The 25,344-nt window shown below is 35.0% G+C and overlaps 1 long non-coding RNA gene and 1 pseudogene across 1 annotated transcript; both read right to left on the reverse strand.

Moving 5' to 3' along the window:
* Positions 1–2,194: 2,194 nt before the first annotated feature.
* LOC114076152 lies at positions 2,195–3,105 on the reverse strand. The gene is made up of 2 exons (XR_003576972.1): positions 2,512–3,105; positions 2,195–2,427 (listed from the first exon to the last, which is right to left on the reverse strand). It is a non-coding gene; the product is annotated as an uncharacterized LOC114076152 (long non-coding RNA).
* Positions 3,106–4,460: 1,355 nt separating this feature from the next.
* LOC107010153 lies at positions 4,461–25,344 on the reverse strand (annotated as a pseudogene).

Consider the following 25,344-nt stretch of genomic DNA (forward strand, 5'->3'; position numbering starts at 1 on the left):
GAAAAAATCATTTATTTAAAATTTTAATTAAGTACTCCTCCCTAGATGATTTTGTAGCACTATGCGCTTTGTGACGTGTTCCAATTATATGACCTGATTTACAAGTAAAAACATCAACGCGGGGCTGTCTTATAACAAAGGGGGTACTCTCTTCTCTGATGTGCGTTATATTATTGTGTCCTATTCCTTAAGGAGTGATTCGGGATTAAGCCACGTGGCGATACCCGCCAAAAGAAAAGGGGCATTGAGTACTCAAATGTGTACGAGGAAAGGACAATTATTCAGCACACTTAAATCTAGTGGATGGGGTTCCATATTCATGAAAAGCCAGGTTTGAACTATGTTACGGAACTAAGACAACCTATCTTACTAATAATAAGAAAGGGTTAAGGGCCTCCAACGCCTATAAATAGAAACTTCTTTCTCTATTTGACAAAGCAAAGGAAGATATGGATGGATCCAGCTATCACTGAAAGATTTTCTCAAATTAATCAAATAATTCTAAATGTTGAAAATGAAAGGCGCGAACGTCATCTTTTTAGAGCTACTAATTCAAATAATTCGTACAAGAATTATTGATTATAAATTTGTAACGGTGGCTCCGCTCCTCCTTGTTACCTGATAAGATATGATAATTTGGAGACATACTTTAGAACTGCATGCAAATAATTAAGAATTTTCTATTATTGTTAGCAAAGATCAATCTTTATATATGTTATGCATATACAAGTTGTTAGTGATGAAGCATGTATGATGAAAGAAACGAGGTGACCAACTTTGAATTATAAAAAAATGTATTTAGGATCATATGAACCTCTAAACTAGGTAAAAATCGTTTTAAATTTTATTCCTAGTATGAGCCACAAGTTTGGTCCATAATATTTTTAGTACATACACATTTGTTATTTATTGTTCCTAAATGAGTTTAATTTTCAAAACATTAAAGACGCGCACAAAATAAGACCCCATATTCGTCTCTTTTTGCAGTAAGACCAATACCCATCGCCGTCATTGATCAACTAGAGGGCATTGTTAACCAAAAAATAACAAGTGTCCTTGTCTAAGCTAATCGATTGAAGATGCTACTTACAAAAGCCAAGGAAATAATCCAGTTATGGTCGGTCTTTAGGTAATTAATTTATTTCTATTTGATTGTGTAATTGTAAAATGTGTTACTATTAATTAGAGTAGTTTTTATTAGTGTCAAGGATTTGTTGTCTAATCTGGATACTTCCTTCAAGGCCATTGAGTTAGATTCTGAAAGTAAGGGCATCTGCTTCAGCTTAGCAATTACAATCGCACTTTATTGACACAAAACAAAATTAAATGACTTTGTTGTTATAGCGGATGGAAGTGAGATTCAGGCAGCACAGGCTGAGTGGATTGGTCAGCGAACAATACTTCATGCACATTGGTTGGCTGTGACTCTATGTACCTTCCTCCTTTTTTTACTATGGTTAAATTCCTTTGACTTAATTATCATAAAATAATCTTTAAGATTTACTTGGCAAGTTTAATTTGCAGCTATTCCTCTGCTAACTGAGGCTGGAGCACCTGTTAAATCTGATTAATGAATAAACTCAATTGCACCCCCATAGTTACACCCCTGCTGAGTCAATTCAAAGACACACAACAGAGACAAATCCCTGGATTTAAAGTTTATACTCTCTTTTAAGACATTTGAGCTGATATGCAATGATAACTGCATTTGTGGTTGGTGAATTTTTAATGCATAAACAAAAGATATTAAGATACCTAAACTCATTAGATATTACACGTATATCCACCTCTAATTAGAGCTTTCTTTCTGGCCATTTTACATACAACAAATGAACAAAATACCACCACTCTCGTATGTTAAATGGAAAATGAAAAAAACACTATCGCAACCGAATATGATCACCACTTTGAGACTTCAAATTTCTAAGTTTTTGTGAAGTACACATCCACAACCTCAACTTAGAGCATTTCTATCCTACCTCATAAACCACATGGACATTTTTATTTCAACAGTTGGCTGACTCTCTTCATCATAAAAGAACAATTCCAAGCTTCATAACTACCCTATGCAAATAAATAAAACCATAGTCTATTCGTGTACAATGATCGCATAACAAACTTACTCTGTCCTTGCCATATAATAATTTTGTGACCATGATCTTTGTTCCTGCACAATTTTGTAATAATTCCATCAAAAGTAACAGATCACAACTAAATAATCACATGATCGCGGGACTACATCTACAGAAGTAACAGAACCAACACCGTCCTGTTCTTTAAACTTAAAGAAATCAACTAAACCGACCAATTTAGAAAAATCCTCAACTGAGAGTATTTGTGACCGTGATGGCATGGAACTCTGTTAATCGCTGCCATAATGGTACTTAAAATATCTTGAAGCTACTCTGGGCATGGTGGCGTGGAACCCTGTCCATGACACAATAAATATTTATGAGATAAGGAAGAAGTGAGAATGATTTAGAGCGAAAGTGTTGTGCAAATGAATATTACAAGCTTCCATAGTCAAGACCATGACTTTTGTCCATGCGCATATACAAACCTAAGAGGAAGCTTGACCTTTGACAAATGTGATAATACAGGAGAACCAGTCGGTCAAAAGAATTATTCATCCTTGCACAACTGAGAGTATTTGTAACCATGCACAATTTAGAAACAGTTGATGCATGTACTAACAGAAATAATCCCATCAAAGTAGCTAACAAATGATCCACATAACCGCTAAAAGTTGTATGTATCAACTGGAAATCCTCATGAGTTACCTTCCCGTTCTTTAAATTTCAAGAAAAATGATTGTAACTTGGAATTATTCAACTCTGTTAGGTGCCGCCATATTGAAGCGAGTTTTGGTATCTTGAATCTTAGCAATGCATTGACACATAGTACATATTCAAAATGAGAGAACGATTTGGAGTGTAACTGATAGGAAGATGAATTGATAATGAGTATTGCTTAAGATATCTAATGATCAAATCTAACACAATGGGGTCAGTTATTGAAGGATACCAAAGCACATATACAAGACTAAGAGAGTTGCACATAAACTAGTTTTTTGCCTCCTTGGGCTAACATTCTAATTAGTTTTAGTATAACCTTTTTGTAGCAAAGACAATTGTTATGAAGCTGACAGCATCCCTTCTGTACACTTAGCATCTTCTTCATCCCAACAATGAATCTACTTACTTCATACATAAAATTAAAAAAAGAACTATGAGGACGCTTGACCTTTGACAAACTAAGAGAACCAGTCACCATATACATAGTAGCCCCCATGTACCATATGCGCAAAGTGCTATGCGAGAGTCCAATATAGAAACAGCTACTATTATAAATAATTCCATCAAAATTTACAGATAACAACTAAATAATCACATGATCGCTGGACTACATCGACAAAAGTAACAGAACCAACTTAAGTTACTTCTTTGAATTTCAAGAAATATTTGTGAGATGTATTACAAGTTTCCAAAATCAACTGAACCAATAGTATTTGTGATGATGATGAGGTGTGGTACCCTAACAATGAGATTAGGAAGAAGTGAGAATGATTTAGAGTGAAAGTGATACTATAGAACACTCATGATTTATCTCGTTTCAAGAAATTCCAAGAATTGAAGTGAGTTTGGTATCTTGAACCCTAGCAATGAATTTAGAGCAAAAGTGATTTGAAGATGAATATTACAGATTCCCATAGTCAGGAACATGATAGTAGTTAATGCGGCTACTAATATAAATAATTCAGATCACAACTAAATAATCACATGATCGTGGGACTACATCTACAAAAGTAACTAGAGTTACCTTCCAATTCTTTAAATTTCAAGAAATATGAAAAATATTTGTGAGATGTGTTCCCAAAATCAACTGAACCCAACAATTTATAAAGATCCTCAACTGGAACTCCATTTATAATGCTACTTCAGAGACGACTATTGGGATGGTGGCGTGGAACCCTAACAATGAATGCGAGATGAATACTACAAGTTTCCATAGTCAAGAACATGATATTTCAGTTACTAATACAAATCCTCATGAGTTTTCTTCTCCTTCGAATTGAAAGTGAGTGCTCGAATCTTGAACCCTAGCAATGGAAAATGAATATGATTAGAGAATGAGAGGACCGTACTACCTTATTTATATATAAATTAAGCGTTCACCGCTTGGGAAAAAATTGAATGGCGGGAAAGTCCATCTTTGCATACCTATTGCTCCAATGATGTTATTATTGTGGGATTTGGTTTATATAATTGATATTTGAGTGAACCTGGAATTAATAGACAGTTTATGGATGCGGTGGATTATTTTTCTCTATGTATTTATTATACTAAAATGTATTAAGACATATTTTCGAATTTGTAAGTCATCCAATGTCTAACCCCTTTATGTATACATTCTATTTATCTATATTTTGCCTTTTTATAAAGACAGAAACATTCACCACATTAACTCACATTAAATGTCTACATTTTTTCAAGTAATGAATGTGTGCAAACTATTTGTGTTTTTTTACACAATGCAATTTACATGTATATCAATTCACTCCTGACACATAAGATATATCAATCAGATTGTTTGAGGAATCCTCGATATTGTTGAAGCAAAGGATCATCAAGAAAAACATTATGTGTTGATAAAAAGAATGTTAATAAACTCATTTTACAGAGAAATTGATGTATTGCTCCACAAATTCAATGGAGGATACTGCTGCAGCCAAGTTACATCAAGCTTGACATCCACGGCAGCAGAGACAAAAGACTTCATCTCTTTGATGGAAGAAGAACCAACATCACTGTTTTCGAGCCTCTTTACAACATTCACAAACCAAATCAAGAAGGGAAGCTATGGAAGCCAATGATGTATAGTGACAGTTGACTGCAATGTCATCATACTTGGCAAAAATGGCAGTAAATGTGGGAGCACTGGTTACTTTTACTTTTGGAGTTAAATTATGCTGCATGGTCCTATATAAAATGTTGTTCAGCTGGAATCACATTCATTATTATGCAAAGGGGGTCTAAATGTGAAATAAATAACTTCCACTGTTGGAGGAGTCTGATCATCAGTTGCTTTTCCCTGCCAAGTTTTCGAGCATAGATAGGTGTTATGAAATAAATACTAATATTAAGTTTTTTAGATTTCTATCACTTCGCCATGCATGCTTTCTGGGTTCACTTTCTGATCTAAACTTCCATAGCAGTTTGCCATTCACAATGGCACACTGAACACTAGAGACCAGAATGGTTGTCGTGCAGGGTAAAAAGGACTAAGTTAAGAGGATATAAAAAGAACCAATTATCATAAATTAATGCCTAGGAGAACTTACATTTAGAATCAGTTCGAGTTTCAAAGAAGGTTGAGGAGAAATAAGGGGTAGAAAAAACACTGGACTTGGATTGACATAATATTCCAAAAAAACTACATTCACACTTTAGTAAGCACTTACTGTACGTTGGCTAATATTAATAACTAAAAGCCATGAGAAAATAAAAGATTTCAACGTTAAGGCTACGGGAATTGATAAAAAACTTCCTTTTCTTAACAAAAAGTGGATACAAACCAGAAGAGCGTTAGGGATAAAAGCCTTGTATGCTATTCTAAGCAGATTTTACCGAGATAATTTCCAGGTAATTGATCAAGATTCTGACTGGGTTTTAATCACTAAAGGAAATTCAAAGTCAGAAATACTTAAGAAAAGGATCCTTGATATTGAGCTCCATAGATTGGGTGCAACAGAAGAAACTTGGAAGCTAGCATGTAAAATGCTAGAACATGTTTCTGTTTCTATATACCATTTTGGTTTTAACTCCATTTAGTTCGAACTAGGCTTTGATACCATTTTGCGGTGCTTTATATTGTTCTTGTATTTTATACATTCTCATTTCATAAATTGAAACGATTAAGTTTCCATATCTATAATTAGTATGTTCATATACTTTTTCCATTGGGGAAATTGGCTTTTTTATATGATGTAAAGCTATTTTATACTTCCATGCTCTTTTTCTTACGCTATGTAAGTGTGATTGTATATCTTTCATTTTATACTATTTATGCAAATAGCATGATATGTTTATGCAGAACATGTTGTTGAATTATTATATGATTTATTCCCTACAGGTACTAAGTAGTTTTTTATCAAATGTTTAATCAAGATAATCACTTATAACATGTATATAAGATTGTAAAATATATAATAAAAGATAGTTTTTATACCTTCCTCCTCTTGTTGATAATTAGTCCTATCAATGCCTCAGCATTTCTCCTCTTCGGCCATGAATAGCATTTTTCGCCTTCTTTACTCAACTACGGCTACTTTCCTCGCTATTCCTCCTAAAGGCTGGAAATCGCAACTTCCACTTCGACTTTTTATCAAGTTTGAGAAAAAGGATATATAAACAAGCTTTTATTTCATATATTTCAAACTTACATACATAAGATAAGTATTTATCTTAGTAAAACATTTAATAAAAACACTTTTCCCTAGCGGGAGAAGTTAACTTACTCACTCATATTAAAATATTTCTCACTCTTATTTTTCTTAGTCTAAAACTCACTCTAACTGACTCTGCCTATTACAATGATATCTCCTTCCTTTTATAGATCCTAAGGAGGGACTTATTTACAATTATTTATCTTTAAAGGTCCTCCTTTAAAGATTCCATTATTGACTCGTCTGAGTCAAAAGTCTCTTTCTTTCTTCACATGGGCTGCTGCTTTTGTTGTGGCCGACAGAGTATCTTCTTTTTCTTTTTCAAAAGAAAAGTATTTTGTTTTTTTCTTTCTTTTGTAATCGTAAGTGCTTACGTCTTTGTTGGACTACGTAAGTGCTTACGTCTGTCTTCTTCATCGATCTTCATCATCGATTATGTTCATGTTCTAGCATTTTACATGCTAGCTTCCAAGTTTCTTCTGTTGCACCCAATCTATGGAGCTCAATATCAAGGATCCTTTCCTTAAGTATTTCTGACTTTGAATTTCCTTTAGTGATTAAAACCCAGTCAGAATCTTGATCAATTACCTGGAAATTATCTCGGTAAAATCTGCTTAGAATAGCATACAGGGCTTTTATCCCTAACGCTCTTCTGGTTTGTATCCACTTTTTGTTAAGAAAAGGAAGTTTTTTATCAACTCCCGTAGCCTTAACGTTGAAATCTTTTATTTTCTCAACAGATATGTAGTTGAGAGTTGGATAATATGAGAGAATTTTTACTTCTCTGTGAACACTTGGACTCACGTCCAACTCAGAATTCAAATCTGAAAGAGAATATCATTCTCAACAAGGTGGCAGGAGATGTCCCACCAGCACCTAGTGCAAAAAACATCTCGACGGTACGCACGGATATGCCATCTTCGTCCAAAAAGGATGCAAGAGAAAGCCGAGCAAATGAAGCTTCAAGCTCATCATCAGTTAAGGCTGAAAAAATATCTGGAAACCCAGAAAATAAAACTAACCCAGATTCTTCTGGAGCAAAAAAATTTTCTTCTTTACAGGGAAAACAACATCCGAAGGAATAAGAATATTTAAAATTCACCAAATACATTTACAATCTCCCGGAACACAGCGGAGAAACTTATTGAGTTGTGGGAACTACCAGTTTATTTCCTAGAATTTCCATATTCCCAAATGGAATTCCGAGCTTTACAGCTCAATTATTTGAGTTCGGATTTTTGGATCGAGTTTACACAAGTCCAGACCTCAAAGAATTATCACAACTACCATCCAGATTTTTCAATGCAATCAAGAATTACAGCCAAGGCGATGGAGGAGTATACTGTAGATTCTATAGTATAGCAATGGAATGTCAAGACTCTCAGGCATATTATCCAACTCTCAACTACATATCTGTTGAGAAAATAAAAGATTTCAACGTTAAGGCTACGGGAGTTGATAAAAAACTTCCTTTTCTTAACAAAAAGTGGATACAAACCAGAAGAGCGTTCGGGATAAAAGCCCTGTATGCTATTTTAAGCAGATTTTACCGAGATAATTTCCAGGTAATTAATCAAGATTCTGACTGGGTTTTAATCACTAAAGGAAATTCAAAGTCAGAAATACTTAAGGAAAGGATCCTTGATATTGAGCTCCATAGATTGGGTGCAACAGAAGAAACTTGGAAGCTAGCATGTAAAATGCTAGAACATGTTTCTGTTTCTATATACCATTTTGGTTTTAACTCCATTTAGTTCGAACTAGGCTTTGATACCATTTTGCGGTGCTTTATATTGTTCTTGTATTTTATACATTCTCATTTCATAAATTGAAACGATTAAGTTTCCATATCTATAATTAGTATGTTCATATACTTTTTCCATTGGGGAAATTGGCTTTTTTATATGATGTAAAGCTATTTTATACTTCCATGCTCTTTTTCTTACGCTATGTAAGTGTGATTGTATATCTTTCATTTTATACTATTTANAAACAAAATACTTTTCTTTTGAAAAAGAAAAAGAAGATACTCTGTCGGCCACAACAAAAGCAGCAGCCCATGTGAAGAAAGAAAGAGACTTTTGACTCAGACGAGTCAATAATGGAATCTTTAAAGGAGGACCTTTAAAGATAAATAATTGTAAATAAGTCCCTCCTTAGGATCTATAAAAGGAAGGAGATATCATTGTAATAGGCAGAGTCAGTTAGAGTGAGTTTTAGACTAAGAAAAATAAGAGTGAGAAATATTTTAATATGAGTGAGTAAGTTAACTTCTCCCGCTAGGGAAAAGTGTTTTTATTAAATGTTTTACTAAGATAAATACTTATCTTATGTATGTAAGTTTGAAATATATGAAATAAAAGCTTGTTTATATATCCTTTTTCTCAAACTTGATAAAAAGTCGAAGTGGAAGTTGCGATTTCCAGCCTTTAGGAGGAATAGCGAGGAAAGTAGCCGTAGTTGAGTAAAGAAGGCGAAAAATGCTATTCATGGCCGAAGAGGAGAAATGCTGAGGCATTGATAGGACTAATTATCAACAAGAGGAGGAAGGTATAAAAACTATCTTTTATTACATATTTTACAATCTTATATACATGTTATAAGTGATTATCTTGATTAAACATTTGATAAAAAACTACTTAGTACCTGTAGGGAATAAATCATATAATAATTCAACAACATGTTCTGCATAAACATATCATGCTATTTGCATAAATAGTATAAAATGAAAGATATACAATCACACTTACATAGCGTAAGAAAAAGAGCATGGAAGCATAAAATAGCTTTACATCATATAAAAAAGGCAATTTCCCAAATGGAAAAAGTATATGAACATACTAATTATAGATATGGAAACTTAATCGTTTCAATTTATGAAATGAGAATGTATAAAATACAAGAACAATATGAGTATAAGCATGCTTTACTTATATTAAAAAATCATATGCTTTATACTGTATAATCAAATGATTGCTTGCAAATTTAGAATAATTTCTTGCATTTCAATTATTTTACCCTGTTAAGACATGTGAAGAAAGAAAGAGACTTTTGACTCAGACGAGTCAATAATGGAATCTTTAAAAACTACATTCACACTTTAGTAAGCACTTACTGTACGTTGGCTAATATTAATAACTAAAAGCCAGATCGAATTAATGATAACATAAGTTTACCTCTTCTTGCTATGGCGAGTTCTTCCTTTTACGTTGTTTTTTACTGGCTTTGGAGAATTGCTTTCTTTGGTGTTTGAGACAGCTCCCAGTGCCTGCAGAGATTAATTTATGTACATAATAAGTCCAAATAAAGGGGTAAATTAAATACTCGAGTCGACATAACTTTCGAATTAAGAACATTCACTTTAGTGTAATCACTTATTGAAGGTTGTCTAATTTAATTAAATAAGCTAGTTTTAATAAATGCTGATCTTTTCTTCTGATGGCGAATTTTCCCTTTTACATTGTTATTTAGAATAGATTTCTTTGGTTGAAAAGACAGATCCCAATGCCCGCACAATTTAATTTATGTATATCAAAAGTCCAGAGCTAAATGCATACTTAAATACACAACTTCCTAAATGAATTCAGACAATGGTTTAATTTACCTCAGCTCCCTGATTCACCAACTGATAACTGCCGTCTTTTATCAGGATATCTGGAAGGTATATTTATCTTGTCGTCTTTTTCATGTTTCTCTAGTGCCTCCAAAAAAACAATTTCTTCTAAAGCAAACAATGAAGGCTGTGAGATTTTCTTCTTGGTTATAGCTTCCGGTGAATTTCTCACTGAAATTGTGCAAAGTCTTAACCTGTTTTGTCATTTTTCTCCTTTTGGCATCTCTTTATAGAGAAGCATTTAATGTAGTATGAACTTCACCAGATGAAAAATACAAGTCATTCGAGATTTGCACATTTAGGTGAACCGTTATTCCTCATTTTAGTATCTTTCCCACGACCCTTCAAAAAGAATACGGGCTTTTAATCTTCTTTCTCCAGTTATCCAATCATCAGCATATCCTTCCTTTGATTAATTCAAAAAAGGAGGTTTCCAAACTCAACACATCAAAGTTTGAGTATAGCTACTGACTGCTTTTTTGGCTGCATTTATGAAACCCAAGTTTTCAGAGGGAAAGTGGTCCTTGAATCAGTACTTTTCTGTTGCGTCATTGCATCTCCACATTCTAATTCCCTTAAAGTTGTATCCGTCTCTAGAATGAGTGGTTCTTCGGATCGATCACAGATTCTCGGCCCCGGCTTTTGGCTTCCACTCCAGTTGACCTCTCTTGTTTCCATCCCACCGTGAGAAGGTAGAGAGCATAACCAACCATCATATGAGATGGATCTAGATACGATACAACTTTAAAGGAATGAGAACGTGGAAATGCAATAAAACAACAAAAAGGTATTAATTCAAGAATCACTTTGTGATCTGAAAACTTGGGTTTCATAAATGCAGCCAAAAAACACTAAATCCAGAAGTAACTCAAAACTTCAAAGAAAAGAGGTTGGAAACCTACTTTTTTGAATAAACCAGAGAGGAAGGATATGTTGATGCTTGGATAAGCGGAGAAAGGAGATCAAAAGTCCATATTCTCTTGAAGGGTCCTGGGAAAGATACTAAAAAGAGGAGTAGCAGTTCACCTAAATGTGCAATCTCTAATGGATTGTATTTTTCATCTGGTGAAAATAATACCCCAATAATGACTTCTATAAAGAGATGCCAAAACAAGAAAAATGACAAAATAGGTCAAACTGATGGTGTGCAAGTTTCATCAATTTCAGCAAGAAATCCACCAGAAGTTGTAACCAAGAAGAAAGTCTCACAACCTATATAGTTGAATTTACTGTTTTGGAGGCATTAGACAAACATGAAAAGACAACAAGAAAACTGTACCTACCTCAACTCTTGATTTACCCTGTCAGCTGCAGCATGTGGTGCAAGCTATTCGGGAGCATTTTCCACCTGACAAGTGTGTAGGAAAGGAAGAATTCACATCATTACTATAAATCCAGCACAAATATCACCAATAATCTGGAAAGTTACCATTAGTTCCTTTAGATCAACAATTAATCATCAAAACAAGAACTTCTGACTATCCCATAAAGTAACTTAAGTTATATCTTTCTCAAGCTAGTCTAAAAATAAGGACAGTTTTGTGGAAACTACATGTGTACACATTCCTGAGTTTATAAAAGTAAAAAGAACTCAAGTGAAAACATCACCTGACAAGTTAACAGCGCTTTAAATTTAACAAAGAACAGGGATCAAAGTTATAAAAACTCTGTAGCACATTGTGTAATAATCAATGATAAATACACATAGCTGAAGCTACGGATTGCCTTCAAGGCATTAAACAAGGAGGGTCCAAGTTTCAAACATGTCATTATTACCTTCATCGGAACGGTCACTGTTGACACTTAGGACTATATTGTCTTCTCTCTCTTTTTTTTACATATTTAATTTCGTATTTCTATCTTTTCCCACCTCATTTTCCTGCGATTAATAGATCTTCCGTTTTTCATGGTCGGCTGATTAAGCACTTATCACTAGACATATTTCCTACATTTTAGCATTCCTTTCCCAAGGGTCCAACATATGTCAGTTTTCTATTACTCCTATGGAACACCAAAGCTGAGAAATCAGAACATAACCAAGAAAAAAAGAGAAAAGTCAGACAGAACACAGAACTTGAAAGTCATAGCAAAGACGGTCTGCCACATAATGAACATTGCCTGTTTATCTGCTTCCATTTCTTTGTAAATTAGAAAAGAAAAGGAGTAGAGAATTATACAACTAAACAATCATGGTTTTTTTTTTAAAATGCAGCAATTACTTTGAATATCAGATAGACTCACCGTAGCTTTACTTTTAATTGCCTCCCTCCATATAAATTCAACAACTTCCAAATAGTTGTTAAAGGAAATGCCGAGGTCCGTCACAGATTTTGAAAGATATGGATGAAGTTTGACGGCACTTACTTCAAGAACTTGCTCTCCCAGCACATAGGAACGAGGTGAAAATTCTAAACCAAAATAAGATGTTATTAAAAACAATGAGAAAAATTAATGAATAAACTTATGGAGGAAAAGCAATACCTGATTTTCCTTCTTAACACTACTTATGAGGATGTCCAGAAGCTGCATTCAAATTTTTTCACTCTCTTTTATTATCGTGGTCATTATTTCTTCAATGTACATGAATACTTGATTAGGGTGGTCCGGCCATAAAATAGGGCAAGAGACAAAACAGTTGTCAGTCATTCCCCAGAATTAAAAAATGGCCCATACTGAAAAACTGGTAGTCTTTGAATATTATGAAGGAAAAAAGAATCTGGTAGACTGACATTCTATGTACCTTAGCATCTAAGCTCATTTATGCTGCATTCAATACATGAAGGTACCGTGGTGAATATACTGCTCAAAACTGTCATATACTCCCCTCTATCCCATATGCGATAATAGTGTTTGATTGATCTAAATTAAGGGTGTATAATTGACTTGTGATGAATTAGTGATAGTGGAAAACTATCTAATTAGTAGTCAAAGAGTTAGTTTGATAAAGAAAACATCACAAACATCGAATTTTTAGAAGTTGTGAAGTTGCATAAAAAAATATTTTATTTAGCAGACATTTGTTGAGAAATTTCAGAAAAAATAGAGTGGACAAAAAGACTATATACCAAAGGAGGGAAGATAACAGTATTTACAATCAACTCTCTTTAATATACCCACATGCTTTAACTCTATTGTCTTTGCATTGTTGTAAGTAACAGTATTTACAATCAACTCTCTTTAATATACCCACATGCTTTAACTCTATTGTCTTCACATTGTTGTAAGTGTTTCAACAATTTGGTGATTTTTTATTGGAAGGGAAAGAAGGGCCATATCAATCACCTAGTAGAGGCAAGAGAAGGGAAGAAGATTATCGTCCCCACATAGAGTGAGCAAGAATTAGGAAACTATCCACCTATAATACAACACACTTAAGAATAAATTGAGGAGATCTTCTACGGACAAAAATGTGCACGTTTCTTGGACAAGGTTACATGACTAAATAAGTATTAGGATGGTGATTAGTTTACTGGAGAGTGGGCAAATTCATTTGGAAGTGACTTCACTTCCTGTACTTAGTAGTTGACTGGTGCCAGCAATGACAGTTTTTACCACTTCCCCTGGTCTTTCAGCCTTTACTTTCTTTTTTACTTTTCAAGTCTACTGATCTTTTTTGAGATCGAAAAATCCGTCTGGAGCTAACCTTTGGGCTAACTGTAACCTTAAGAACACGGGGTGATGGCCTTCTCCTCTACCCTTCTACACTTAATTACTAGATTTAGTTCACTTAGGGAAGGACTCAAACATGTGACCTAAGACACAAGTCCCCCAACTGGTACCTGTTGAGCTCATACCTGGGGGCTTAACTCAACCAATTGTATGATCCTTAAATACCAACATCCCAACTTACTTCAAGTCGCCAAAACAGAAAAGAGGAAAAGCAACACTGTAAATCACCGCTGTTCTTCTCCACTCCCCTTTTACATGTTCTGATTTGGGCATAATCAATTGATAACCTTCAAGCCCAAAGCAATTCAAATAGAATGTCATATTCAAAAAATGGCTCACGTAATTGCTTGTTCTCAGCTGTAGTAGTCGTGCAAGGACCTGCAATTGCTGAGGCACCTATATAAAAGTTCTCCTAAGACAGAAATTGACCAAGACAAAACTTTAAGCTAAGTAGCCAACTAAAACATACTGAACCACAAGATAGCACTAGTTACAAGCAATTACTCATCTCATTCATGAGTGTTCTGCTTTTTAAGGTTGACAATTGCAGTTTAGTTCTTTTCTTGTCCTAGTGCACAAATAACTAAATGAAAATGAGAAAAAGGGAAATGTAATACTTTAACTTGTGGCAAGGACATAACATACATTATATTCCCAAAAATAAATGAACAATAAAAGATAAAATACCAGCAAAGTTTCACCCATGTGGTCGGTTTATCCCTCTTTCCTTTGGGAAAATTACGAATATATAACTGTCATCAAAAAAATTATGAATGTATAATATAATATGAGGCATACCTTATACTATTCAAAAAATGTTGAAACATCTGAACAATCAATCCATCTAACATGAGATCCAACATCAGCACGCATGTTCGGTACTTCGCAAGAACTTCAATAATTGAGACAGACTTTGAATAACAACAGCAACCATCCAAGCAAAGATTATTTTCTAAACGCCAACACTGCAAGCTCAAAAAATCCATGTTCGCCAATTGAGCAAGAAACCAAACTATGAGTACATATAAATACTATTCATGCATCCAAGAAAATCATATATCCATAACTACTACAGAATCTGAACCATCAATTAAAAAACAGCATAGGTAGAAGAGAAACTGAACCAGTCTGACTTCCAATTCGATCAAATGCTGTATGAGTTGTACTTGCCTCAAGATCTGGCGCTATAATTCTCATGATCTTACTGATGGAAGATGCAATTGCACCTTCATACTTATGTCAGGATGCCGTAGAAGCCCTTCTGTAACTACTACTTCCATTGCAGACCAAAAAGCATCTTGCACCGATGCAGGGGGGACTTGCTTCACCATTGACAAAAGATGCTCTAAGTTCTAAAAATTGCATACCTAAAAAGAAATAATTGAACTATGTCAAATACATTGGTAACGCTTCTCTGGATAACATATGAAGTCTAGATCATGATTCATGAGATCTTGTAGAAAATAAATGAAGTTCTAAACAAATCACAAGGTAAACATCTCTCTCTCCACAGTTTAATGTCCTTTCATCCATTAGGAAGCCTGATTATGTCCTTTACACAACAAGATGTAAACGAACACAGAGAGATAATTGACTGCCAGGTCTTGTAAATAAGCAATGACACATGGAAATCCTAAGCTATGATAAAACCTATGTTGAAGCACAAGAAGGAAAGCTAGACCAAGTTCCTTCATGATTCAAGATGGATCTGTAGACTGATCCTTCTTCCCTAGTTATGTTCACATTTAAAGGTTGATAAAAGTAGATATCACAATCTAGGACCAGCTTCTATGTTAAATAAAAACCTTGTTTACCGTAATAGATCAGAAAGTAAAATCCAATAAACAAAGTTCAAAAACCTAAGAACCATGCAATGTGGTATAATATTCAATGAGGGATAAGGTATCACATTCATCTCTTGTACAAGCCTAAAAATAATCTTAGGGTGAACATCTAAGCCCCAAAAATCTCATATCTAGAGGGATGTAGGATCAAAATTACAAGTGAAAGGATGTGAGAAGTAAAGGTGATAGAGCCCAATGCCCGCACAATTCAATTTATGTATATAATAAGCCCAGAAACAAATGTTATACTTAAATACACAACTTCCTAAACGAACTCAGCCAAATGATGCTAACTGTTCGATTTACCTTAGCTCCTAATTCACCAACTGATGATTGTTGTCTTTTATCATGATATCCGGAATGTACAATATTCTTGTCGTCTTTTTCATGTTTCTCTAATGCCTCCACAACAACAAATTCTTCTGAAGCAAAAGATGTAGGTTGTGATCTTCTTGGTTATAGCTCCTGCTGAATCTCTTATTCAAAATCGTAAAACATCATTGGGACCTATTTTGTCATTTTTCTCCTTTTGGCGTCTCTTTGTAGAAGTCAAGGAGTATTATCTTCACCAGATGAAAAATACAAGTCATTGGAGATTGCACATTTAGGTGAACTGTTGCTCTTTTTAGTATCTTTCCCATGACCCTTTAAAAGAATATGGGCTTTTGATCTTCTTTTTCTACTTATCCAAGCATCATCATATCCTTCCTCTGGTTTATTCAAATAAATAGGTTTTCAACCTATTTTTTTTGAAGTTTGAGTGTAGCTACTGTCTCTACTGCCTTTCTCGGCTAGCTGCCTTTATGAAAACCCAAGTTTTCAGATCGCGAAGTGGTCCTTGACTCGGTATTTTTCTGTTGCTTCATTGCATCTCCGCATTTTGTATCCTTTAAAGTTATTCTAGATACGGATACAACTTTAAAGGAATCAGAACATGGAGATGCAATGAAGCAACAGAAAAGTACAGATTCAAGGATCACTTTGCGATCTGAAAACTTATGTTTCATAAATGCAGCCAAAAAACACTAGATCCAGAAGCTACTCAAACTTCAAGGAAAAGAGGTTGGAAACTTACTTTTATAAGTAAATAAGACGAAGGATATGGTGATGCTTGGATAAGTGGAGAAAGGAGATCAAAAGTCCATATTCTCTTTGAAGGGTCGTGGGAAAGATACTAAAAAGAGGAGTAGCAGTTCACTTAAATGTGTGTCCTCCAATGGATTGTATTTTTCATCAGGTGAAGATAATACCCCAATAATGATTTCTATAAACAGAAGCCAAAAGAAGAAAAATGACAAAATAGGTTAAAATGATGGTGCACAATTTTCATCAATTTCAGCTAGAGATTCACCAGAATCTATAACCAAGACGGAAGTCTCACAACCTACATCGATTTGCTTCAGAAGAATTTGCAGTAGTGGAGGCATTAGAGAAACACGAAAAAGACGACAAGAAACTGTACCTTCCAGATATCTTGATAAAGGACGACAATCATCAGTCGGTGAATCAAGAGCAGAGGTAAATCAAACAGTTATCCTAATTGGTGGTTGATCTAAGAACGGAGCGACTCTTTCAGGTGCAGCATGTGGTGCAAGCTATTCAGGAACATTTTCCACCTGACAAGTGTGTAGGAAAGGAAGAGTTCACGTCATTACTATAAATCCAGAACAAATATCACCTATAATAGGGGAAGTTACCTTCAGTTATCCCCTTTAGATCAACAACTAACCAGCCAAACAAGAACTTCTGACTATCCCCTAAAGTAGCTTAATGTATATCTTTCTCAAGCTAGTCTAAAAATGAGGACAGCTTGGTGGAAACTACATGTTTACACATTCCTTGTGTTTATAACAGTAAAAAGAACTTAAGTAAACCATCACCTAACAAGTTATGATCACAGCGCTTTAAATTTAACAAGGAACAGGGGATCAAGTTATAAAAACTCTGTAGCACATTGTGTAATAATCAATCATAAATACAGGAGGGGTCCAAGTCATCTTATTTGAAGGCCAAACATGTCATTATTTCCTTCATTTGAACGGTCACTGTGGACACCAAGGACTACATTTTCTTTCCTCTTTTTCTTTTTTATACATATTTAATTTCGTATTTCTTTCTTTTCCCACCTCATTTTCCTAAGATTATTAGATCTTCCTTTTTCATGATCGGCTGATTAAGCACTGAACACTAGACATGTTTCCTACATTTTAGCATTCCTTTCCAAGGATCCAACATATGTCAGTTTCTTAGTGATTAAGCACTGATCACTAGACATGTTTCCTACATTTTAGCATTCCTTTTCCAAGGATCCAACATATGTCAGAACATAACCAAGAAAAGAGGACAAGTCAGACAGAACACAGAAATTGGAAGTCATAGCAAAGATGGTCTGCCACAAAATGAACATTGCATGTTTCTCTTCTTCCATTTCTTTGTAAATTAAACAAGAGAAGGAGAAGTGGAGAATTTTACATAAATGCAGCAATTACTTTGAATATTTGATAGACCCACCATAGCTTTACTTCAAATTGTCTCCCTCCATATTAATTCAACAACTTCCGAATAGTTGTTAAAGGAAATGCCAATGCCATCACAGCTTTTGTAAGATATGGATGAAGTTTGACAGCACTTTCTTCAAGAACTTCCTCTACCAACACATAGGAAGGAGGTGAAAATTCATCCATATCTTAAAAATTCTAAACCAAAATAAGACATCATTAAAAACAATGAGAAAGACAAATGAATAAACTTATAGAGGAAAAACAATATCTGATTTTCCTTCTTAACAATACTTATGAGGATATTCAGAAGCTGCGTTGGAATTTCTTCACTCTCTTTTATACAATGCTCATTATTTCCTCGATGTCCATGAATAGTTGATCAGGGTGGTCCAGCCTTAAAATGGGCAAGAGACAAAACAGTTGTCAGCCCAAAAGAAAAATATGGCATACTGAGAAACGTGTAGTCTTTGAACTTTATGAAGAAAAAAAGAATTCGGTAGTATTTGACATGCTATGCACCTTAGCATATAAGTTCATTTATGTTGCGTTCAATATATGAAGGCACAACGGTGAATATTCTGCTAAACTGTCGTATACTTCTTCCATCCCATTTGTTGTAACAGTGTTAGATTGGTATAAATTTTAAGATGTATATCTGACTTATGATTAATTAGTGATAGTGGAAAAATATCTAAGTAGTAGTCAAAGAGTTAGTTTGACAAGAAAATAACATACTTATCAGATTTCAAATTTGAACAGTCACGAACATTGAAGTTTAAGAAGTTGTAAAAGTTGCATAAAATAATATTGTATTCGGCAGACGGTTGTTGAGATCCCGGAAAACACTATATCCTAAGGGAGGGAAGATAGCAAGTTGTGGAGACTGATTTTCTAGTGAACGGGGTAAATTCATCGGAAGTGACTTCTCTTCATCATGACACTGATTGAAGCTGCGGAATGGTACCTAGTAACTGATTGGTGCCAGCAATTAGACATGGTTTCTCCCACTCCTCCTGGTACACACAAATCTTTCTTTTACATTTGAGTAATCCATCTAGAGCAGCCCTTTTGGGCCAACCGCAACCTTTGGAACTTGGGGATGATGGGCCCGGCTCTACCCTTCTCCACTTAAATACCGGATTGAGTTTGCTTGGGAAGGCTCGAAATTGTGACCTAATACACAAGTCCCTCAACCGGTGCCTATTGAGCTAATCCCGAGGGCTTAAGCATACCAATCTGATCTACAACTACCAACATTTCAACCTTCTTCATGTTGCCAAAACAGAGAAGAGGAAAAGACACAGGAAACCACTGCTGTTACATGTCCTTGAAAGATTGCCCCAGCTGAGATTCAGCATGCCCTTTTGTTTGGAATATAAATTGTTCTATTTTAAATTGATTTGGGCTTTTAAGGTGATCAATTGATTATGCCCAATTCAGAACATGTAGAGCTAGTAAAAAGGGGGTGGACCGTGGAAAAGCGACACTAGAAATTGATTATTTATATGTCCTATGTTACTATTTATTATTCAGAACATGTAGAGCTAGTAAATTTCAAGAGATAAATCGTCCTTTTCCACGTTTCCACCCCCATTTCTATCTCAGCTGGGGCAATCTTTCAAGGGCATGTAACTGCTGAGGCACCCATATTATAAGTTCTCCTAAGACAGAAATTGACCAAGATAGAATCTAAGCCAAGTAGCAAACTAAAATATACTGACCACAAGATAGCAGTAGTCACAAGCGATTACTCATCTCATTCATGAGCATTCTGCTCTTTAAGGTTGACAATTTGCAGTTCTGTTCTTTTCTTGTCGCAGTGCACAAATAAATATATGAAAATGAGAAAAAGGGAAATACTTTAACTGTGAATTTATTCATAAACTGTGAATTTTCTAATAGACTATGGTGTCTGTATCTGCAACTGCTGCAGGGATTAGTGGTCCTTTCATTCAATTGAAAGACACAGTACTGAAGTGGTGGAAGACAGAGGTGTCACTCTAACTTCAGTGCATATTCAAAGCAGTTCCTATGTTCATCTTGTGGCAGATTTGGAAAGAAGAAACATAATCAAACATGGTGGAAAGATGGCACAATTTACTATGACTTTGGAGATTGGAAGAAACTTACACCTTATGGCAAGATGTTTATATCCATAGTTGAAGGATATACCAACTTCATGGCCTTTGTTAGTTAGGTTGATGGAAGATTACACTCATATGTTAGGATGTGAAGTGGTGAAATGGATTAAGCCTTCTATTGGTTTGAAATATAACTCTGATGGTGCTTCTAAAGGCAATCCAGGGCCTAGTTCTAGAGCCTTTTGCATTAGGGATGTAGAAGGAAATTTTGTATATGCTGAAGTAAAGAGGCTAGAGGATAATAATAATTTAATGGCAGAGATCAGTGCTATCAGAAGGAAAAGAGTTATTTCCTGTTACTCTTGAAACCGAGTCTCTTACTGTGAAGAAGATGATAGATGGCGATGGGAGGTTCCATGGAGTATTCAGCTGACATTAGAAGAATTAAGCACTTAGTGAAGGAGAGGGAGATTGTGGTTGAACATATATTCAGAAAAGGCAACAAGGTTCCTGACCTTTTAGCTAATGATTTGTTTTCTCTTTTGCAGGTAAACAAAGCTTTATTTTCTCATCCTTTCAGGAATTATCAAAAGAGGTGAAGGTTTTGATATACATGGATAAAGCAGGAATTGCAAACTTAAGAATCAGAAATATGCAATATATAAAATATAGCTACTGTGGTAATGTTTCTAATGCACAATGAGGCAATCAGCAACAGTATTTCAGGTGAAAGCACAAAGAAAAGGAAAGCGTAATGGGTTGATCAAGATATACAAATCTGAACAGCAGTGAAGCAGTGAGTTTAAAGGAACAATCTTTAGCAAAATTAATAGGGATTACCCGGCCTATGGAGTGGTATGAGTTAGGGTTTCTGGCTCTATCTGCAGGAAAGGGTAAAACTTAGAAATGGAGATCAAGGATTGGCTTACAGCATTAAAGCGAGTCGGGGAGTAGATCGATTCTTACCTGATCTGTTTGAGCTGTGTTGAAGCGAATTCAGTGGGATTTGTTTCCATGACACTCGTGAGATTTAAAGTGTCTTGTGTGGAAACAGCCCGAACTCAGATGGTTGCAGCCGTTGATAAGTTGATTTCACTCCAAGACAAGCGCTTCTTCTTCGTCCTCCATGGCAGATGAAAGCTCAAGCTAGAAGACGACCAACTCTCATTTATTTTTTTTCTTTTAGGGTGTTCATTTCTTTCTTTGGTTTTTGGACAGATTGTTGGTGTTTTGGGCTAGAACATGTAATGGTCTGGTTTTTGCTCTTTTTAGTTTCTAATAAAGGGTCCATGAGACCCACCTTTAAAATAAATAAAAAACATCATATTACAAGAAAAACAAATGAACAACAAAAGATAACATGCCAGCAAGGTTACAACCTGTTAAATCCCTCTTTCCTTCAGAAAAATTATGTGTAATTGGAGATATACCTTATACTATTCAGAAAATGTCGAAACATCTGAACATCCAAACTCGAGATCCCACATCAGCACACATATTCAGTACTTCGCAAGAACTTTAATAATAGAGACGGCCTAACATCTTTTCAATCGAAATCCCAATCAAAGACAAGTTCTACCAAGGCCAGGATCTGAAAACTAGGGTTCACTTTCCGAAATTCCAAGTGACAGACTTTGAATAACAGCGACTATCCAAGCAAGACAATTTCCCAAACGCCAACACAGCAAGCTCAAAAAAGTCCTGTCCACCACCTCAGCAAGAAACTAAACTGTGGGCATATATAAATACTATTCATGCAACCAAGAAAATCATATATGCATAACTGCTAAAGAATATGAACCATCAACTACAAAGCAAAACAACTTTGTTATAAGAGAGACTGGAAATCAGTCTGACTTCTAATTTGGACAAAGAAGGTTGTATGAGTTGTATTTGCCTCAAGTGTGCATCATCACATGGTTGATATGGAGCTGTAATTCTCATGATTTCACTAATGCAAGATGCAACTGACACCTTCACATCTATGTCAGGATGCCGTAGAAGTTCAATTGCAGCTAGTGCTTCCATTGCAGGCCTAAAAGCATCATGTGCCGATGCAAGGGGGACTTGCTTCACCATTGACAAAAGATGCTCTAAATTCTGAAAATTGCAAACAAAAAACAAATGATTGAACCATGTCAAGTACATAGGAAAAGCTTCCCTGGATAACACATGAAGTCTAGATAGTGGGATCTTGTAGAAAATAAAGAATAAATGAAGTTCTAAACTAAGCCACAAGGTCAAATATCTCTTTCTCTCCACAGTTTTATGTCCTTTCATCCATCAGGAATTTATGTCCTTTACACAACAAGAAGTAAAAGAACATATATAGATAATTCCACTCCCGTACTATGCTTACATTCCTATAATCTGTACCAACTCAGTTCTTCTCTGCCCTTTTTGTGCACTTCTGCTATGAAACAAATACAGCCAATAAGATGCTCTCAGTCTTAAACTTTATTCATTTTTATTTTGAAATTAGGATAAGTAATGTTTATGGCTTTATGCTAGCAACTATATCAACATTAGGAGTTATAATAGGAATAGTAATCAAAGATGAAAATTAGACATTGTACTATAAACTATCTCTCAGTATCAGAAATAGACATGCATTTGAAGCGGTTCTTGCAATAGATTATGTAGTGGAATGCACTGTTAGTCCGTGTCATCAGAACTATTATAGACTATGGAAATAAAATCCAAGTATGTGAATAAAATATCTATTTCTAAAAACAGAACAAGAAAGGAAAAACTGAGTAAATCAATTACGTTGCCACCTAGAATCTAGGGGGTCCCACATATTAAAAGGTCTAAAAGGGTTAAGGAACAAAGCCTCGGCTCCTGTTCAGAGACAAATCCAGTTAGGCCAGTTTAACCAAAACCACTGATTTGAGTTTGGAATTTGTATAAATCTACAAAATAGAAGTATTTTTAAAGTAGACACACACATGTAATAAACTTACTGATAAAGATGTCAAAGGGAATCAAACAAATATCATTTCTGAAATTACAGCGACAAATGAGTAATGAATCAGCAATTAAAGCAATGTCAAATCAACTTTAGCATTCCTAGTAGTTAAAAGCATACAAATTTCAACAAAAGTATGAGGTGCATCATCTTGTGAAGTCAATGGAACTAACCTGACGATTTTGAATCTTCCGCTTTATCAGCATATATTCGGGATTCTGCATATGAGATCTACTCTTCGATTAGTTTAAAGCTCAGAGACATTGGCTTTAAGGTCATACAGTTATAGTCACTCAACAGTTTTACATATGACCTCGAGCCCTCGTGGATTTGGACTTGAATAGACAGTTGGCTATAAGATCACAATATTTTGCAAACATGGCTTCAAAGATAGGTGCAGTGCCATACAGTACGGGCCTTAATCTTGTAGCTATCTAGTGTAGACATAGCATCCCAGTATCCGGTTCAGAGAATCCCCGGCATATGACCCACATGAAGATCAGCAAATTACTAGAAATGTCCTATACTGAACAATGAAGGTAGCAGGATAAGAAAATAGGTGAGACCTAATAGGCAGCAAATGAGTGTTGAAGACAAGGACCTCTTTATCTCAAATCTAGAATATACTGTTCTGTGAGAAAGGCAGTTAACTTTTAATTATACATCCCTGAGCTATACAAGGTCGACAAGCATTATCTCCACGGATTTGGTTCCTTAACTCGCTGAGCCTCCTTAGCACAGTTCCATTCTAAATAGATAGACATCATTGCTTTAAAGCTTCTTCTGTTTAACAGAACAGTAATATTTGTTCCACTCATGTCACCGGTGAAACTAAGTCAACTCCTCTGCTAATATTGATCGCAATTCCTATACTTTTCAGCACAAAAAATCTTTTTCCTACAAAAGACAATAAAGAAGACCTTAAGCTGAAAAAAGCTTTAACCTTCTGTACAAAAGACAAACTTGTATGGATGAGAAAAATCAAAAAAGTTTGAAGAAGCCCACTGCAGAAAATCTTATAGAAACCACACTCTAGATCACTTCCTTTTTAAATTCAAAACAGAAAAGTAGTGATTCCTTTCCTGAAGTTAGACATAGGAAATCAATGGAAGATATATAGCACGAGTAAGTCACCTTTACATAAATAATATAAGTCCAACATTTGTGTATGGTCATGGTATCATGCAATATTTGTACAAAATTTATTGATTGGTTGATTTATCATTTCAATTTACGTTTATGTCAAGGCTGATTCATCCATCTTTATGAGCATCTCTATAAGGTTAAATGTCTAAGCCAGAGATATTCACTGGCACGCTTATGATATTAAAGCTCTTAATGCAACAGAACCAATACCGCGCACTAAAAGTTGTATGCATATCCCCTCAGTTACCTTTTAGTTCTTTAAATTTCAAGAAATATGATTGCAACATTGAATTATTGAAGATGGTCTTGGTATCTTAAACCCTAGAAACGCATTAACACGGAGCATATTCATATAACGCCCACTACAAGTTCTATTGTATCTGCAATATAAACTGGAAATCTTCAGTTACCTTCCCCTTCTTGAAATTTCAAGACATACCGTCCTTGCAGAATTGTAATTTTGTGAGCATGATCTGTCCCTGCACAATTTAGAAACAGTTACTAATAGAATGCATTGACGCAATACATATTCATAACAGAACCAACAACGCCCACTAAAAGTTCTACTGAATCTGCAATATCAACTTGAAATCCTCAGTTATTTTTGTTCCAGCACAATTTAGAAACGGTTACTAATAGATATAATTTGATCAAAGTAACTAAATAATCACATAAGCAAACAGAACCTATACCGCCCACTAAAAATTGTATGTATATTCTCTCAGTTACATGGAATTATTGAAGCTCATCTTGGAATCTTGAACCCTAGACGCAGTACATATTCATAACTAGAAGTTCTATTTAATCTGCAATATCAACTAGAAATCCTCAGTTACCTTTCCCTTCTTAAAATTTCAAGAAACATGATACTTAGTTACTTACAAAGATGTTGAATCGAGTCTGGGTACGGTGGTGTGGAACCCTAACAATGAGTTGACATTACATATTGAAGTAAGAAGGATTTGAAGCGTGATTGCTTAGAAGATGATGTCAACTTTGGTGAGTACTTCTTTATATAGAAAAGTTTCGAGTCTCTCCGAAACAATTGAATGGCGGGAGGGCCAAGCTTTAGATAAG

This window comes from Solanum pennellii, chromosome 2, assembly GCF_001406875.1.
Source record: "Solanum pennellii chromosome 2, SPENNV200".
NCBI classification, from domain to species: domain Eukaryota; kingdom Viridiplantae; phylum Streptophyta; class Magnoliopsida; order Solanales; family Solanaceae; genus Solanum; species Solanum pennellii.